This window comes from Marmota monax, unplaced genomic scaffold (assembly GCF_021218885.2).
Source record: "Marmota monax isolate L192 unplaced genomic scaffold, Marmota_monax_Labrador192_F-V1.1 WCK01_AAM20220418_F8-fsc00018, whole genome shotgun sequence".
NCBI lineage: Eukaryota > Metazoa > Chordata > Mammalia > Rodentia > Sciuridae > Marmota > Marmota monax.
Window position 1 is genome coordinate 15269820 of NW_026692201.1, and position 21098 is coordinate 15290917.

The following is a 21098-nucleotide window of genomic DNA, read 5'->3' on the forward strand; positions in this document are numbered from 1 at the left end:
AAATGACACAGTTAACATTTTATGTGTTTGATAAATTGAAGCTGGTATTCCTGCCATCTCCAGAAGTGTATGAGCCACTATTTTGAGCCAAAAGGAATAAAAACCCTCATTTTCTTCTGGGATATTTTTCTAGAACTGATGGTCTCTACAACAATAATCAAAATTGCTTTCCCACATAGTTTTATAAGGGATAGTGAAGGGTAGCAGTGCTTGCTGTCAGGCCTTCATCTAATCAAAATTGTTCCTTCTGGGCTCAAATGTCATTCCTATGCAGAAGGAGAGAAATAATCCCCAAATGACCTCCCTCCTCTACCTCACCCCAATTGATTTAGTCATGAAAGTGACTGATCAGAAATGGTTCTCAGCTGGGCTATCCCTCATTACAGGCTGTTAATTTAAATAATTAGGTAGCTACATTTTAAAAGTAGTTAAACTTGCATTGGACTATCCTAGAACTCTATGAAGACCCAGGGCTATAAGGTAAAGAGGACCCAGAACCTGCCTCAGAAGCTCCTATTTTAGGGAAAAACTGAGGCAAAAACATAGTCTTATTTTCCAGTCTAACTAGTCCTCTGATTAGGATAACCACATGACACCATAGAATCCTCAGGGGAGAATCTAGATGAAACTTGACAGACAGTTAGGAAAGTTTGTTGGAGTGAAATTATGATAATGAGATAGAAAAACAAATCTAAGCTAAAATAAGGAGAGATTTTATTTAAACAGCTTACTGAAATAAGGGGAAGGGGAGAATTGCAGTAGGAAAAATACTTCAACATAAAATTGTAAACACCTGAAAGTTCAGGGAAGAATGAATATTCTTTTGATAGGAAGGAACAAAAAGGCTAGAAGTCAGCTATGGGGAGTGGGATGTTTAAGCAGCATGATGGTACAGTAAACTTCTTTGTATGTGGTCTGCAGTTTATCTGGGAAACTGTTCTGGTTGGGCACAGGGATACACACCTGTTATCTCAGCAACTCAGGAGGCCAAGGCAGGAGGATCACAATTCCCAGACCAGCCTTAGCAACTTAGCTAGACCATTTAAAAACAGAAAAAGACTGGGATGTAGCTCATTGTCAAAATGCTCTGGGTTCAATCCTCAGAAGACAAAGAAGAAGAAAAGGAAGAGGAGGAGAAAATAATGATGAAGAAGACAATTCTGCCTTCAAACACCCAAGTGTGGGGCAAAGTTCAGGGAGAGAAGCCTGAAGATTGGTCAAGTTCTGTATTTTGTCCATATGATCAATGGAGCAGAAAGTACAAATTAGAGGGTTTGTGTCTGGCTGTGTCATAGGTTAATAAGAAAGGTCCCAGTGAATCTTATCTAGGTCACAGGAAGTGGTTCTTTCTACTAAGTCTTTTTCTGGTACACAAAACAATATATGGGTATGTGTGTATGTGGAGGTGAGGGGTGGTAATTATTATTTGTAGTTATTTTCCAGGAGCACAGGACTCAGTGACAGTTCAATGTTATCAATATCTAAAATGATACTATTAAACAAATCAAGGGGGAGATTTGAGACAGAGAAACAGCCACTAAGTAAGATAAACATGGGAAATTAAAAAACATGAGAAATTAGTGCAATTGAACATAGAAATAGGAGACCATTAGAAGGCTAATCTAGCAATTCAGAAAAAGATGTCTACTTGAAGGAAGAAGTGGTAGTCAAAAAACAGATAAATGTTGTGTTGTGAGACAGAATAAAGTTATTATAAAGGAAAATCCAGGTGATATAAGATATAATATTACTGAAGAAGTTTGCTTAAAAAAAAAAGAAAATGCACCTCAGCTAAGAAGTGGAAGAAGTAATCAAATCAAAGAGGATAGGCACTCTGTTTTATCTGAGAGAAGACATCAGATCTTTATATTCAGAAGGCCAAGATGCAGCCTAAAACCAGCCTATTTTAAGCCAACTAAAATAGGCTGATTATAAACCTACCACAATGTTGTATTTTATTATAATGTTCACATTGTTAGTATCAGTAGCTTTGGATTAAGCAATTGTTCATATAACAAGTCACATTTAAAGACTTAACTGACTCTATATCCAGAACTAAGCCAGAATACATCAGTCATTATAGAGATCAAATATTTCCCCAATAAATTTCTCTTTTAGATATACCTTGTAATTTTCTCAAAGGTATACTCATATTCCCATTCCCAGCCATATGCTCCAGAAAGATTTCCCTAAATATTGTACCCAAGAAGTGAGCCTATGTCTTCCTAGAGATGTCACAAAAAACAAGGCTACGTTCTTCCAAATAACAAAATAAAATGGATTTTGGCCAATATCTGTTTAATATTGATAATGTCAACAAATATGAGTCTTAAACTAATAAGGTTTTCTTGTTTGGTTATTTTTTGCTTTTTATTTTTTACTGCTTGCATTGGTAAAATTAATTAGGGAATAATCACTTCTCTTACCACTGGATAAACTAAAATATTGATATTCATCTTTGATATTCATCTTATTTAACAGAACTTTTGTCTTAGTCCATTTTTTTGTTGCTATAACAGAATACTGGAGACTGGGTAATTTTGATGGAAAGAAGTTTATCTTGACTCATGGAAGTTCAAGAGCATGGCGTCGGCACCTGGTTGGCTTCTGGTAAGGGAAAACTAGAAGAGGATGCTTGTGTGAAAAAAGGGACACAATGGGTAATCTTGCTTTATAACAAACCACTGTCTCAGTAATTATTGTAGTCTCTAGAGAAAAACGTTAATCCCTCTTAAAGGACTGATCTTCCAGCACAACTACATTGGCAACCAAATTTCAACATAAATTTTGATGGGGAAAACAACATCTAGATTGTAGACTTTTTCATCCAACAGTTATGCAACTGTGATTTACCAGGTGTGTTGGGGGTTCCAGGAATATAAAATGAGTAAGCAAGATTCTATATTCAAAGATTTCATAGTAATGAAAACAACAATCATCTATACAAAGAGTTACAATATATTGTATATGTACCATGTACTAATTTACAAACAATGATGTGAGCCCTTTTTACTATCTAGATTTGCATCTGTCTCTGGTTTGTTTTTGTACAACTGAGGAGCTAACCATGTTCTTTGCATTTTTTTAAAGGATTGTGAAAAAACAACTAATAAGATAAGGCAGATATATTATGTGGCCTTCAAAATCAAAAATACTTACAAGCTACTTATTACAGAAAATTTTTACTTATTCCTGCTCTTGTACAGTGATTCCTAAATGAAGGTATGCCTTAAACTGTAGACTTCATTTGTCATTTAAATACAAATATTGGATGGCATTCTAGCAATGATATTTTTGCCAGATTTGGGTAATTCACATGTGAACTGCAGTGAGTAGAGAAACTGAACTATATATACTTTCCCCTAACCAGTTCCCAGAACTGGTTGAGTATATAGAGACCTTTAGCAAAGGTTTTCTTCATTAACACCATTTATATTATATATCCCAGAATATTCCTCTTACTCTATTTCATGTGCCTTGATAGGACAGCCCCCATGCATCTTATAAAATAATATTTCAGATTAATTAGTTCTTTGAAAAGCATAAAACACCTTCACATCTATTATATAATTTGATCCCAATAATAATAGGGCCTAGAAATACTATTTGACAAATAAAAGAACTAAAGTTTCAGAGAAGTCAAGCGGTTCAAGGTCATACAGGGTTTTTAACTCCTCCTTCATTGTTCTTTCTCAACACTCTCTCCTACTTACTTTTTTCTGATTCTCCATTGAAACAGACTGTGCAGTCTATTCTTACTACCCAGTAGCAAAATTTCATTACATTCCATAAATCTGTTAGCTAAAGAATGTAATTCCTGTTTAACTTGAGAGCCTGTATGTCTTAAGGCAGACTTGTGTTACAATAATTCCTCTAATTTGCAAGCACTTTTTCACATATATTATGTACTTGAAATAAACTAGACGCTAACTCCTACTTGGGTATAAATGGAGAAAAAAGTATCTCTCTAGAGCATTATTCAGTGTAAAGCTCATGAAATAATTTGCAGAGGCACAGGGTTCATCCTGCCTAAGCAAATTAAACAATTTTGTTAACCCTGATGTCTTTTGTTAGAAGTGAAATTTATGATAACTGTATTGGCTCTGCACTACCTAGCACCCAGAAGCCTTTGTTTGCTCTCAGCTACTGATATTTATATACCAGGATATTGATATTCTTTTATTTAATCAGAAGCATTACAACTAAAAATAAATATAAAAGCCACATTCTTTTGAGTATGCAAAGCCAAAACAAATAATAAATAATTACTTACAAACATTTTGGATATATTCTTATTCCATTATTTTCAAAGGTATTTAATTTTTGACCAATCATTATAATCAAGATGTCAGAAATGGGATAACTTGAACACATTCATTATTCAATTGTGTGTTTGTCAGTTTTATTGAGAAATACACCTATATAATATTGGTCATGAGTATGAGGAAGTTATACAGTTTTACTCTGTATTGCATGTCTTGGGAAGATATTTGGTACCATTACATAGGAAGTGTCATGATACATATACTGCTGTCAAAAAGAGGGGTGGAAAAGTCAGCTATGAATAAATTAATTCCAAAAGAGACATGGAAAACACAATTCTGGAATGGCACTGTGTTCAGAATAAAAGGGCAACTGGCCAAAGGATTATGAGTAGACTTCATTTTTAGGAGAAATTTAATGTTTGTAGAAGCATTGCACAGGAAATATGATGCTTCCCCTCCTCACACTGTTTTTCTGTTATTAACATCTTTATTTGGCATGGTACATTTATTACAATTGATGAACCAATATTAATATATACTGAGTATACTTTTTATAGACAAGTTTCAGTGTTATGTAAATGAAGAAAAGGAACTATTTCCAGCTAACACACAATTAAAACAGCAGTTTGAAGAGAATTTTGGAAGAAGTAAAGTATTATAAGGACTTTTGTTTTTTATTAATTCAAACCAATGCAACACTAATATTTTGAGGGACATTCGGAAAAAAGGTTTCTCAATTTTCTAAAAGTCAGCCCCCTCTCTCTTGGTCATTTTGCCAGGTCAAGAGAAACCAACTTTAGGATGAAGATGATGATGATGTACAAGACAAAGAAGAGAGACCAATACAAACACCAACAGGATTTATAAAAGAGCTGTAGCCACAACCAAACTTCAGGCATCCCTTTTTCTATATAGGCTATTGATTATGATATAGTCTTTTTGATAGCCTTTTAACAAATGGTTCTGGGAAAACTGGAAATCATATATAGAAGAATGTGTCTCTCACCCTACACAAAAGTCAACTCAAACTAGATCAGAGACATAGGAATTAGACCAAAATTCTGCACCTGCTAGAAAAAATGTAGGCTCAACACTCCAACATGTTGGAGGAACCAACTTTCTTAGCAAGATTCCTAAAGCATAAGAAATAAAACCAAAAATCAATAAATTAAAAAGGCTTCTGCACAGCATAAGAAACAATTAAGACTTGAAGACAGCCTACAGAATGAGCGATCTTTCCTACCTACTCCTTAGATAGGGCATCAATAGCCAGAATATATAAAAAACTCAAAAGTTTAACATCAAAATAAGCAAATAGCCCAACTAATAAATGGACAAAGGAACTAAACAGAAGCTTTTCAATGGAAGAAATACAAATGTCCAACAAATACATGAAAAAATTTCAACATCTCTAGCAATTAGGGGAATACAAATCAGAACCACATTGAGATTTAGTTTCAGTCCCATCAGAATGGCAATTATTAATAATACAATCAATAATAAGTATTGGAGAGTATGTAGGGCAAAAGGTTCACTCATACATTGCTGGTGGGACTGCAAATTAGTGCAACCATTCTGTAAAGTAGAAATGGAACTACCATATCACCAGCAGTCACACTCCTTGGTACATATTCAAAAAAATCTAAAATCAGTACACTATAGGGATACAGTTACATCAGTGTTTATAGCAGCACAATTCACAATAGCCAAGCTATGGAACCAACCTAGGTGACTTTAACAGATGAATGTATAAAGAAAATGAGATATATACATATATATCACATTTATATATGTAATATTTATTTCACTTAGCATGATAGTCTCAGTTCCATCCATATACCAGCAAATGCCATAACTTCATTCTTCTTTATGGCTGAATACTACTTGGCAAATAAGAAGAATGAAGTTATGGCATTTGCTGGTAAATGGATGGAACTGGAGACTATCATGCTAAGTGAAATAAATCAGACCACAAAAGTCCTAGTTTAAATGTTTTCTTTGATATGTGAAAGCAATAAGAGGGTTGATAGAGGGTGGGGGAGAAAGAGAAATGACAGGGAATGGATTTCATCAAAGTAGGAGAAAGACTGATGGACTAGATGAAGGGGATTGAAGGGGAGGGAGAGACTATGGGATAAAGGAAGAACAGTGGAATGAATCTGACATAACTTTCCTATGTACATAAATGAATATATCACAGTGAATTTCACCATCATGTATATCTACAAGACACTAACTTAACAAATTCTATAAGTAAAAAGCAGAAGAGTAGAGGGAAGAAAACAGAGGGAAGGAGAAGGTGAGGAAAGGGGATTAAATTAGAGCAAATTATATTCTATGCTTTTATAATTATGTCAAAATGAATCCTAATGTTATGTTAACTAAAAAGAACCAATAAAAAATGATATAGCCTTTTCAGTTGTACTTGCAGGTGAGGATAATAATCAATGTCAATAGCATTTTCTTTAAATGTAACAAGTTTACACACACACACACACACACACACACACACCCTTTGTAGGAATCATTTTCCATCTTCAACTAGTCATTCTTCTGGCACTAAAATACCAAAAAAATCTCTTATATATGGTGCTAGGCCCAAATAAGCATTTTTCAAATTTTGGAGGTAAAGAACTGAGTTTTTAGAGTTGTAATAATCTTACATATGAATATTCATAAAGTAACTTTATGCATTTTCAGCAAGTAAATGACAGATTTGGGACTCCTATTTTGACACCTAGGTAAGAAAATTACTCTCTTCATTTCACTTGTGAAATGGTTACTGTTCCTCTAAAGCTAACTTTTAATTTACTTATCAATAGTGAAACTATTTTTCTTTTGTGAATGAAGAATAAAGTTGTTGAGCAAAAAGTGGATTCTTGCTGAGAAATGTAGGACGTACAAGAAAGACCTGCAGTGTGTTATGACTTAGCTTAACTACTAAACATTAATACAATTTCAACAATAACTCTCATTAGAGGATTTTATTTCTTTTGAAATACACATGAGAGGCTTGGATATTTTCTTCTTCATATATCACTTGAATTGGTTATTTTATTTAAAAATATTTACAGTTCAGGTACATTCAAATCCTTTAAAATTGGTATTTGAGATGACAATAAGAATTTAATTAAGTTAAATGTAGTCTATTTTCTCACTCATGGCCTGTATGTATTAAAGTCTTAGCATGAATATGAGAACTTAAAATTGACAGGAGTGTTCTAGATGTGAACTAAAGAAAATGTAAAGTCCTTTTCAATATGACTAGTTGATAGATGTGAACAATGAACTTGTACCTGCTGTGCATGAATGGGGAAAAGTAGCTTATGTGGGACCTAGGAACAGGAACACCAAGGGTCTTCTAGGTCAGAAACAAAAATTGAAAATCATTCCATTGTTTCACAAGAAACCTGTGTAAAGAATGAAGTTAATGTAGTGTGTTAGAAGACTAGGGAGTGAGTTAACAACTGGATGGCAGTTGCCTTCCAAAGCTGTGCAGAAGTGCTCTCTGCCCACTCCAATATATTCCAAGGCTGAGGCATGGCATTCCCACCTACCAATGCTCAATTCTGATGAAAACACAACCAAAATACTTTGCTTACCCTGAAACTGGTTTCTTTGGGTGTAGGAGCCCTGAGGTTAAATTGTGAGGTTAAAGAAGCTCTAAGTCTAGACACCAAAAAATAATGACCTGGGCTTCAAAAGTCAGGATTTTTGCAAACTGCAGTAGGCTGTCTATTTTCTTAAACCAGCTACAATTTCAGGCAGGCTTAGTTCCTGGAAACTGTGATAGCCTCATCTCAAACTGTCTGAATGAAATAGCATGATTGTTTAAGAAAATCAACTTTTTTACATAACTATGGGGTACATCTTTTGTTCCTAATCAGTAAGTTAATAATTATAGGTATTATACATAAAAAGTGATTTACCTTCCCTTTTTAGTATAGCTAGTAGTATGCAGCGCCAGCACCATGCTCTTCTACTCCTTTTTTAAGTTCTTTGGGGGCAAGGATGTGGTCATGTAACTCAAGAATGACCTGAGCATCTGTGGAACCCTCCATTCTGTGGATCAGTATCTCAACATCAAACTAACTGACATCAGTGTTACAGACCCTGAGAAATATCCTCACATGTTATCAGTGAAGAACTGCTTCATCCTTGACTCAGCGGTCCATTTTATGCAGTTGCCAGCTGAGGAAGTGAACACACAGTTCCTACAGGATGCAGCAAGGAAGGAAGCCCTACAGCAGAAGCAGTGATTACCACTGTTCCTTTTCCCTCCCTTTTCTATTGGTTCCCCATAACCTTATGACCCCCAATACTTGAGGTGTTTTGTTTTTTTAAAAAAGTGATGGCTTTTTTTCCGAAAGGGATTTAGTGGATGAGAGGAATAATAGCAAAGAGCAGCTATCCTCTGTTGAGAAGGGAAAGAGGTTGGGGAATTTCAAAGCCTTCCCTGTCCCCAGCACCTGTCTTTCTCCCTCCTTCCCTGGACATAGTGGGAGAGTTTCCTTAGTCTCACCAGGGCAGCATGTAATTCATTTGGGGGATAGAAGGAATTTTTCCCTCATCAGGAATAAAATTTATGATGCAAATTTGAAAACAAAAGTGATTAACATGGTTTTCCCTCATTAGAATTTGTGTTCTACAGATGTTCAAAATGATTTACTCCTGCCATATGTAAAAGTTAGTGCTTCAGTGAGGGGTGGGGGGCAAATAAAAATATTTTTCAGTGATTAACAAACTAAAGCCATTAAAGATTTTTTTGGTGATTTTCATGTATTTCTTGCTTTCCAAGATCAGTGTTAAATACAAAGAATAAGAACCCTTTTAACTTGAAGGAAGGACTAAAGTGATCTGATATAGATTGAGGACAAAGTATAATTATATCTAAATATGCTGAAAATAAGATGAAAAGGAGGAATTTAAAATTCTTAAAAGGATGAAAAATTTTGTTTGCCTGATAGTGTTATAAAATTATTCTCACAGCAAAACTATAAAGAACTATCTTATAAGATGGCCATTTATTAGTGGTAAAATGAATAGCATTATCTAGTTTCTGACACAGGTGGCGCAAACATTTGATATTTTGTATTTTCACAGGAAAATACTTATTTCTGGATTACAACTGAGTTTGGAGAGACATTTGAAAACAGGCTTTCACCCATGTCTTGGTGTGTTATTTTGATTTAAAAAAATAGACCCTCAGGTAAAATTCAAATATATTTCCAAGAAAAAGTTGTATTTTCTAGCAAATTCAAACAATTGCTCAGAAGTACACTCATCAGTATTAGCAATTGTTGGTAATAATGGTGATTAAATAGTTACATTAACAATGAGCACAATTATTTCCCTTTAAAATTTACTTTGCAATCAAGCAAGCATACTCTCTACCTGATATTAAACTATGCACTGGTGGGTGAACACTTTTTTATTTGATATCCTTATTCACATTTTTCTTGATGTGTGTTTATACATTTCTATTGATGTAATAGTTTGCAAGAAAAAGATCTCATGACTTAACCTGGAGGTGGAATCTTATGAATATGCAAAGATTTGATGTGATAAAGGTTTTCTTTGGAATAAAACTGTGTCCTCTTAAGTTATTTTGAACATTAGCTACAGCTTAAGACAAAAGCAAATAAAGACTTGAGTTTTTAAAGAAAAGCTATCTAAGAAATAGTTGCTGTTGAAATAAGCCAAACTCAGAAGGTCAATAGTCATGTTTTCTCTCATATGGAGAAGCTAGAGAAGAAAAAGGAAAAGAAAGGTGCTGGGGGATGGGGCTAGGGAATCTCAGGAAAATCTAAGGGAGGGCTGGGGATGTGGCTCAAGTGGTAGCGCACTCGCCTGGCATGCGTGCACCCAGGTTCGATCCTCAGCACCACATACAAACAAAGATGTTGTGTCTGCCGAAAACTAAAAATAAATATTAAAATTCTCTCTCTTTAAAAAAAAATCTAAAGGAGATCAGTAGAGGAAAGGGACCAGGGGTTGGAAGTAGGGATAGAGGGGATAAATGCTGGGGAGTGATAGTGGCCAAATTATATTGTTACATTGCATGCATGTATATATATGTAACAAAAAATCCCATCATTGTGTACAATTAAAGTGCACCAGTAGAAAAATGAGAGAAGAGAAAAAATTGACACAACCATTCACACACAAAAAAGAAAGAAAGAAAGAAAAAAATAATAGCTTTTTGGTTTTGAAGAATATTGTACTATTAAATCCAGTCTTCTCAATTTAGGTTAATGTTTTGTTGTTATGAAAAAATACATAAATAACTGCCTTTTGGTTTTTATTGTATAGAAGAATAGTGAACCAATAACATGCAAGAATGTTTGGACTATGTGGCCTGTATGTAATAGTGTATTTCTTAAAATGCTAATTCTGGGGCATATCTTTTAACAATTTTACTTTCACCTGGCATGACATGTCCAAATGGTTTAAAAATTGTTCCTTTGGTGAACTCTACAGAATAAACCAATTTTTAAATAGATCTTGCACTGTAAAAATATTCTACTGATGTTCAGTTTCAGCTCTAGACAAAAATCTTGCACACAAACCACAGCAAAGTATTAGGTTGGGAACTTAGCAAGACCGCAGCACAGCCTATGAAGCTATTGTGAGTGTCTAGACAGGCAGATTGTGTTTTCTATTCAGGGTTAGATTGGCCCTCAGCTGGAAAGAACTGCCTCACTCTCACCTTTTCTCCAAACACCAACCTGGTGGTTCTCAAACTTTGGTTGGTATCAAAAACGCCTGGGGATCTTGAAAAAAACACAAAGACCCAAGCTCTATCCTAATTTAATGAGCCTGGGCCACTGTGTTCTTTTTTGGCTGAGATTCTGATATACACCAAAGTTTGGGAACCACTGAACTAAACAAAAACTTAAAAGAAAATATCAGGATAATAAATGGAGACCTATGAAGTAGGTCAAGCAGTTCTAAAATATTTGAAGTATGGCTAGAGCTAAATAGAATAATATTTTTAAAGAAAGAAAAAAACTACCTAGTATATGACTTTTATGAAGCAACAATGAAGTTGCCTTTTTTTCTCACATTAAAAATTTAGAAATAAGATTATCCTCTGAGATTTTAAACTAACAAAAATTTATAGTTAGAGAATGATTAGGCCCTTAGAAGCAATCCAAGGTATTATATATAAATGCGAGACAGAAATTTGGAGCATTATGAAAATATCAATCAGGATAAATTAGGGCCAGAATGTGAGTATGAAAAAGCATGAAATCTAGTCAGCCATATTTCACTCTTCCTAAGAAAATACTGTGTTATAAGGAAGCATGGACTAAAGAAGATATCTAGATATTCATATAAATGTTCAACATCATTTTTCATTATGGAAATGCTAATTAAAATAGTAACGAGATACCACTATACACCTATTTGAATGTCCAAAATACACACGCGCGCACACACACACACATACACAAGAACATTCAATAATAATTCCATCAAGAATGTGGAACAATGAACAGTAACGCAGTAATTGCTGTAGAACTAAAAAATGGTACAGTTACTTTGAAAAACAGTTTGATAATTTCTTACAAGTTAAATATAATCTTATCATACAATCTAGCAATCATATTTTTACATCTTTATTCAATAGTTTTGAAACTTGTCCACACAAAAACCTATATATGAATGTTTATAATTGCAACAAGTTAATTGCTATTAAGAGGGCCATTCAGTAGACAAATGGAAAACCAAGCAGTTGTGCATCCAGGGAATACTATTTAGCAAAAAAAAGGATGCCATCATGTAACGCAAAGACAAAAATTATCCTTAATTGCATATTTCTAAGTGAAAAGCTATCCTAAAATGTAGGATTTTATTTACCATAACATTCTGGAAAAGGTAAAACTATAGAGAAAATGAAAAAAAAAAGTTCACTGGTTTCCAGGGGTTATTGGTGTTGGTAGTGGTGGTGGTGAGAGAAGTTTGAAGTTGCTGAAATTCTTTTGTATACTGCTTTAATGTTGGCTATATGAACCATGCATTTGTCAAAACTCACAGAACTAACTTCATAGCCCAATGAATAAACTTTCATGTATGCAATTCTTCACATACTTTTTAGGAGGTCAGAGAATCCCAGAAAACGCACAGTGTGGCTTAAGAATATCATAGAAGCTGTAATCCCAATGACTCTGGAGGCTGAGGCAGGAGGATCTCAAATATATCATCAGCCTCAGCAACTTTGCAAGACCTGTCTTAAATATATATATATATAGTTGGGCTGGGGATGTGGCTCAAGCGGTAACGCGCTCGCCTGGCATGCGCAGGGCGCTGGGTTCGATCCTCAGCACCACATAAAAATAAAATAAAGATGTTGTGTCCACCGAAAACTGAAAAATAAATATTAAAAAATTCTCTCTCTCCTTCTCTCTATTATATATATATATATATATATACATATATATATATATATATATACATATATATATATATATATATATATATATATATATGGTGCATGTAGTTCAGTGGTAAAGCAACCCTGGGTTAAATCCCCAGTACCTCCCCTCCCCTGCAAAAAGAATCTGATTGAACAGCAAATGTATAAAATAATCTCTCTAAAGTTTGTTGGAGAATAAATTACTCATCTAAATAACTTTGGAAATGAGTGAGATCCCTAAGACTAAAGACAAAGGCAACTATACATAAAAATAAGGATTCTTGATCAGTTTCCCACAGATCATGGAGGTATGAATTAATTCCTAAACCAGTATACATGTATAACAGAATTGAACAATTAAATAAATAGATGATGGATGATGGGGACCACAGATGTTCTTCACTGCTATTGTGGGAGACTAGAGATCAGTACACGACAAAGACTAGAATATCCATATTTTAATGGATTAGAGTTGGAGAGTTCAATAGGAAATCATGTTTAACTTAATATAGAGACAGATGGATATATAGAGAGATTTACATGTATGTTTACATACATGGGCTAGTATACACACATATACTTCCTTGCTTCATCAGTGAGAAAGCCGAGAAGCAAGGGCACCTCAAAAGAAACTAGCACACCTATACCCAGATCTTGGTTTCTAATACCATTTTCCAATAAAAGGAACCAGGCTTTTTAGAGAAATGGCTGATTCTAGGATTAGGGAAGGAAATGTACAGGATAAGTCCAGAGCATCTCATAACAACAGAATGTAAGTTCAAAAACCAAAAACAAAACAAACAAAAGTTCTTAAAAAACAATAACCAAACAAACAAATGATAACAGGCATATGTCAAATGGACACAGGAGCTAATTGGAAGATTTCCCAATGGCCAAACTTGAAAATATTTGAACAACAGAATATGTTATTGAATTGTCACTTTAAATCTAAATTAGTAGCCATGAATTCATACTGATATAAAAATTATTAAATAAGTAAATAGGAGAAAATATATAAATCTACATAAAAGAATCCCAAATAACTTATGTGAATTTTTTTTTCTCAAGGAGATATAACTCCCATCTTCTTTTTTTAGGAATGGATTCTATATAGTGACTGCCTCATACAATGCGGTATGGAAAGTGAGTTAACTTTACAGTGGAGAAACCTGACAAACATCACCTCAGCCAGATGATCTTGGTTAGAATCAATGGGGATAATTCATATTGATAGTATGTACCATTAACATAATGATGATATTGAACACTCTGCCTCTGTGATCTTCCTCTCCATTCCTAAATCTGTAATCCTGGTCTAGTCATGAGAAAAATATCAGACAAATTCCAGTTGAAGCTCATTGTACAAAATATTTGACCAGTACTCCAGAAAACTGTCAATGTCATCAAAAACAAGAAAAGTCTCAAAACGGTCACAGCCAAGAGTAGCCTAATGACCCACAAGAATAAGTGAGGTGTCTGGATGGGATCCCAAAACAGAAGGAAGATATTATGTAAAAACTAAAGAAATCTGAATAAGGTACAGACTTTGGTTAACAATATTGTATGAATACTTGTTCATTAATTGTATGGAACATACCATATTGATTTAAGATGTTGGTAACTTGGAAAATTGGTTGTGGAGTACACCAGGACTCTGTCTATCTTTGTAACCCTCTCTTAAATCTAAAGCTGTTTCCCAACTTAAAAGTTTATATTTGCTGAGCCTGCAGGTGCATGCCTGTAATCCAGCGGCTTAGGAGGCTGAGGCAGGAGGATCTTGAGTACAAAGTCAGCCTCAGCAATTTACTGAGGCCCTAAGCAAACTCAATGAGACCCTGTCTCTAAATAAAATTAAAAAAAAAAAGCTGGGGGGCTGAAGTTGTGGCTCAGCGGTAGAGCACTCGCCTAGCAGGTGTGAGGCACTGGGTTCAATCCTCAGCACCATATACAAATAAATAAATTAATTAAATAAATGTATTGTGTCCAACTACAACTAAACAAATATGCTGGGGATGTGGCTCAGTGGTTAGGTGCCCCTGGGTTCAAGCCCCAGTATCCCCCTCAAAAAAGTTTATATTTACAAGTATTTCTTAAATATACAAAGTATGGCCTGGTGTGGTGCACACACCTATAATCCCAGTTGCTCAGAAAGCTGAGAATTGCCTTGAATTTTTAATCCTCCTGCCTCAGCCTCCTGAGTTGCTGGGATTCCAGGCGAGTGCCACAGTTTTTGACCTTATTTCCCTGTTTTTAATATGATTAGTTTAATTCTAAGTTTGCACAATTTTAGTTTTAGTAATGACAATGTTTAAGAACCAGTTTGTAGAAAATTTAACAGTCAACTGTCTTAGGTAAGGAAACTGCACAACTTGAAATCAAATAACTTTAATCAAGAATATACAATTTCAGGTGAGACTAAGGCAAAAAAAATAACAAAAAAAATCTACTTTTATTATGTTTATTTGTTCATATGTTTTTTTACTTTTAACTTATAGTAATTATACATATTTACAGGGTATGATGTGATATTTTTATACATATACACAATGTATGATGATTAGATCAGGTTAATTGGCATATTTGTCACATAAAACATTTATCATTATTTTGGGTTGGTGACTTTCAAAACCATTTCTACTTGCTATTTTGAAATAATTTGTTGTTAGCCACAGTTATCTCACTATGCTACAGAACATTAGAAGTTATTCCTTCTATCCAACTGCATCCTGTACACATTAACCAATTCTCTCTACCCACCCCTATACCCTTCCCAGGCTCTAGTACACTATTCTACTCTTCTTTGAGATCAACTTTTTAGTGTCCATGTATAAGTGAGAACATGGCATATTTGTCTCTTTGCCTATTATTCACCTAACATGCTGTTCTCCACCATTCCTATTGCTTCAAAGAACAGAATTTCCTTCCTTTTTACGGTAGAATAAAATTCTATTATGTATATAAAACAGTTTATTTTCTGTTCATCCATCAATCAAGACCTATGTTTATTCCCTACCTTAACTATCATGAATAGTTCTGCAATAAACATGGGAGAGTGGGTGTCTCTTCCTCTTACTGATTTCTTTTCCTCTGGATATTTACCCAGTAGTGGAATTTCTGGATCATGTCATAGTTCTATTTCTAGTTTTTATGCAAAAACTCCATACTCTTCTCCATAGTGGCTGTACTAGATAAATCCAATTATAAGATCTAACTTAACATTGGGTTTTGAAGCATGTGCAATAATCACATCATTCAGTTATTTTCTTAGTCTAAAAGCCTAAAGAAACCTATAACTAAATAGGAGAAAAGAAGAAAAGGCTGATGGATTATTTTTAGAATCAAAATCTGTAATTGTCTTTAAGAAGGTAGAGATAGGTTATCATGGTTGAGTTCTAAGATAGGGACAGTAAGAAAGTGACAATTTGGGGCCAAAAGAAATGTACTTTAGTGGGCTGAGGACCAAAGTGTGTATCTATGTTATATACTCTCCAGGGTATATTGGGATCCTTATTTCAGGTAAAATGCTAGTGACTTATTGTAGACTGACTAGAGTAACAAATGGACTTCCAAATTTGCTTAAAGAATAAGATTATTTCTTTTCATATAGGGGTCTGAGGTAACTGCTCAGGTTGACAGAGGCAAAATTACTACATATATTCAGGGCCTTTGATTCCTTCCAACTGCTTGTTCTACCACTCCCTGGTGTCTCCCCATCATCTTCATCCAGCTGGTAGAAGGAGAACATTCATGGTGAAGCATGGACCACACATGGGAATGCTACACATCACTTTCACTCGTTTTCCACCTGCATAATAGGATGTGTAGTCTTTCTTTTTGCCCAAGAGGAAGAGGAAATAGTGGACAGCTAGCAATTCTCCCCTAGAGCTAAGTCATATTCTGGTGAGCCTGGAAAAATTCACCCAGCAAAGACCAGAGCGGGATGCCCATATGTCCTCATAGTTGAGAATATGATCAAGATCAATCAAGAGGCAGCAAAGATACTCTATTGATGAATTTCAGTAAGCATTTCTGAGAAAGATTGGGTGACTTTGATACCACACTAACTATATCATCTATGGCTGGAGAAAGGTAAATATATCTTGTATATATTTGTGTAGCAATGCCAGAGTTCACGAGGCAGCAATTGTTCCGTTTTTCTTAGATAACTTGCCTAGGAGCAGGTGGAAGTCCAATCAAAGGCAGAGGCTTCATTCTAATCATACCTTTTCTACAGAGAGAGGAAAGCAAATCACAGCTATTTGAGATGCTCTGCTAATTTCAGTGGGTTGAGCAATCCTGCTTGGATGGAAGAGAAGAGGGAACACCTACCACAAGAAAGCATTATTATCTGAACTGGCATTTCCCCCCTAAAATCACTTCTGCAGTTATCTAATATATATCTTTTTGTAATATATATAATAATATATAGCTTTTGTTTGTATGCTTCATATACAATATTCTTAATGGTTTTGTGGGAACATTTTATTCATACATATGCTGTAATAATTGTACTTCAGAGGCAAAATATGTTGGGAATCCTTTCCCTATATAAAGTCTCCTTTACAGCTAATTTATAAGCCATCCAAAAAAATCAATTGTATTAGTCATACCTTGATTTTTACTCAAAATAGTTTTATCTAGCTTGTGACCGCTCAAATCTAATGTGGCTCCAAACAATTTCTGGTTCTTTTAAAATATTAAATCCATGAATTGACACCTTTGAAGTTATTTAAAGAAGTTTGCCACAGGCTTTGAAATTCTAAAGACATTTCCAAAAATATTTCAGGTAGTTGCAACAACTTTGGACTAAGTGTCTAACTTCTTAAGGAGAAAGCTTTGGAAGAAAATATTCATTTGATGTTTATGTTCTGGTAAACTTGATTTTAAAACACAACACAATGAACATTGAATTTATATAAGGAATTAAAAAGTCTCATACAGTATAAGAAATATAGCTGTAATCTAGATAATTGTTTTCTTCAATTACTTCTGTTTGGGTTTTTCCAGCTGTTTTGCATCAGAGTTATATATGCACAGTTTGAAAATGCAAAGTAGATTTATAAGCCTTGTTATAGAAAAAGGGTAGTCTCCTTTCTTTTTTCTCCCTGTTTCATTTTTTCTTCCCTAAAGGCATTTCCATTATTTGTCTAATCTTTTGATATTTACCTCCAAAAAACATGCATGTGTAGTCTCTTCTCCTTCTCCTCTTCCTCCTCCTTCTTTTTTCTCCTTTGTGACAGTGTTAGGTATTACCTATTGGTTTACTGCAGTAGAAGTTGAAGATCTAGTTCACTTTTCTCCCATGTACAACAACATGTGCATACTCTTCCCTTTCCTTCATTCTCCATAAATATTTATGCCTCATTTTAGTGTTTATATCATCCTGACTATGTAAATATTATTACTGTGCCATGTATATGGTTATGCCATATATTAAACATGGCTATGCCATGCAGTTTGCAAGATTTCTTTCCTTGTTCTGTACAACTTTTTGAACTTATCAATTTATATTGTTTGTTTTCTTGGTATTTTATCACTAATTCATAACCAAACTCTTCATTTTGTGATTTTTTGAACTAATCATTTTATGTTTCATTTTTTCCATACTAATTAAGGCTCAAATTCTTCATCAATTGTCTAAATTTCTCTTAAGTATGTTAAAAGGCAGCACGTGTTCTATCAATTTCATCCCCTATTCTCTATTTTATCTTATGGAAGAAATCTTTCTTCAAACCTTCCCACTTTCCCCATTCTGGATGTGTTGCTTTCTCAGCCCTGTGCAATGTCTGGGGTTTTCCTTTACTATCATCTTTGGTCCCTCTGACTTATTCCTATGCTAATTCTCCTGAATTCTCTTTCATGAACTTCTCCCATTTTTGATTGAACAAATCCTTAGGCATTCTTCTAAGAAAAGGTACATGGACAATAATGGAGATTTTACATGTCTGAACATATCTTTATCTTATCCTGAATTGAGAATTTATTCTGAAAGGCGTATCTGACCACGTGAGCTCTACCCAGGATAATTTTTCTTTTGATTAACTAAAGTCAATTGATTAGGACCTATAGTATATCTTCAAAATCCCTTCACCTTTGGCAAATAGTATAATATCACGGGAGTGCTATTTTATCACCTTTGCCGTATTCTGTTAGTTATAAGCAAGTTCAGAGTTCATTCCACCCTCAAAGACAGGAGCTCTGTAAAGGCAAGTATGTACAATGGCATGAAAATCATGGGCCATCTTAAAATTCTGCCTACAGAGGAGGAAGGGAATCATTAAGGATACAATCTGAGCCAATGTGGGTTTTCTAAATACAGAATTCACATGCAGAAATCACTTTGCTTCATAATTTTGAAGACATTGCCCCCTTGCCTTTGAGATTAAAGTATTGCTATTTAGAAATCCAATGCCACATTTTCATCTCTGGTGCTCCCTATGGAACTTTATCAGATTCTGGCCAATAGTTTTCTGAAGATCTGGCATGGATCTATTTTCATTAATGCTTTCATTGAGTTCTTTCAATTGGCAAAATCTTATGTTTGGGGTCTGAATAACTGTCTTATATGAGGCCATTCTAAGACGACTCTGTGATTTCCTTCCCTACTGTGTACTTGCCTTTATAGAAGTGCCACTCTCTGAGGGTGAGTGGAACTTTAAACTTGCTTCTATTCACTCGAATATGGCAAAGGTGAAGGGGTTTTGTAGAGACAGTATGGGTCCCTAAACAGTGACTTTAAGTTAATCAAAAGAAAGACTCTCCTGAGTGTGCCTGACCTGGTAGGAATAGAACCTCCTCTACCTTTTCCTATCTTCTTCTCCCTCTGCCTTTAGTGCTTTCTCTTTGTTTTACTGCTCTTGAAAAAAAGTAGTTAATATGGGTTGTAAAGCTGAAAATAAATGAATTCTGCATGAACTTACAGAACTTTAACCTCTAATGAGACCTCTGCCCTAGCCACCTCTCTGATGATAGCATTGAGAGACTGAGCATAAGATCTAACTAAGTGTACTTGGACTTCTAGCCCATGGGAACTGTGGGAATATTTTCTTAAGTGCTAAGTTTGTGGTAATTTGTTAGACAGCAATAAAAGACTAATATATTTCCTTCTACATGTACTTTAAAATTTTTTTTTCCTGTTCTCTATTTTGAGTACTCTATTATTTGAATTTTGGACCTCCTAGGCTAGTCATGGATTTTTTTTTAATCTTTTCTTTATTACTCTACAACTCTGTTTTTCTGTTCTACCTTCTGGGAAATATACTGAGATGTTTTCATCTTTCAATTCTTCTAACCTCTTTTTCATTTCTGCTATTACATATATATTCTTAAAATTCTAAGAGTTTATTTTGCTTCCTGAATATTCTCATTTATGATAGTATCCTATTCTTATCTCATGGTGGTTCTATCTTCTAAAACACCTTTCTATGGGTATTAATGATGTGATTGATGTTTTATTTTGCCTTTTCAATTTTCTTCTCTATGGGGTATGTGTTTCCTCCAAGTTGCTTTTATCTATTGTTTTCTTTTGGTCTCTATCCATGAAGTTAAAACTTTTCCTCAAATGAAAAATCTGAGAATATACATTCATTTTTTTCCCACCACAGATTTCCACTCAGGTCAGTAAATTGATTAAACAATTTTAGAGAATAGTTCTTTCCTTCAAGAAGATTAAGAACATTTATTTGTCTATAAATATATGGACCCTAAAAGAAGGAAGGGCCTTTTGTTGATAATTAATTTTTCATGCTCACAGAAAACCAGCAACTTCCACTTGCACATAGATTATTTTTGGGCAACAGTTTCTTGATGCTGAGGTTTCTTTCTGTTACCACTAGCTCTGTTTATTGTTGACAGCATAGTCCATCAACCCATAAGACCCTTTAACAATGTGATGAAGAACCAACATTGTCTTTTTCTATTTTGTTATTAGCACTGTTCACATAACAACTGTGCAAGACAAAATTCAAGCTAATTTGAAGATGTTAAAGATGTTCATAATATAAAGAATTATCTCCCTAAAAGCGTAGTTACAAGTATTTGGCAAGTTCAAAGTTGAGAACATCATAAAAAGGATGATTACATCTGTTGTTTAAAAACCTGTGTCTTTAGGGGTATTTTAAACATTTCTTAGGTTTTCCCAATAATCCTATGTTGGCAAAGATTGCCCTGCAATGTTCGTATTTGTTTGAAGAATCCTTATGGAATTCATTTCCCTGAACATAGTGCCCTAGTAGTATACAGGAGTGACTTTAGTCTCTACGTAAATCATCTGCTATGTAACAGCACCGCCTTCAGAAAGGACTTCAGAATGGACTTCCTGTAGACTATAATGCTTTTATTTTCTTTATAATACATATAACTACCTGAAATTATGTAACCTATCTTTTGTCTACTTTTACCTGTCTAAATAACCC

The 21098-nt window shown here is 34.5% G+C and overlaps 1 pseudogene; it reads left to right on the top strand.

Moving 5' to 3' along the window:
* The first annotated feature begins 7232 nt into the window (after positions 1-7232).
* On the top strand, positions 7233-9932 carry LOC124081910 (U6 snRNA-associated Sm-like protein LSm2; annotated as a pseudogene).
* The last annotated feature ends 11166 nt before the right edge of the window (positions 9933-21098 follow it).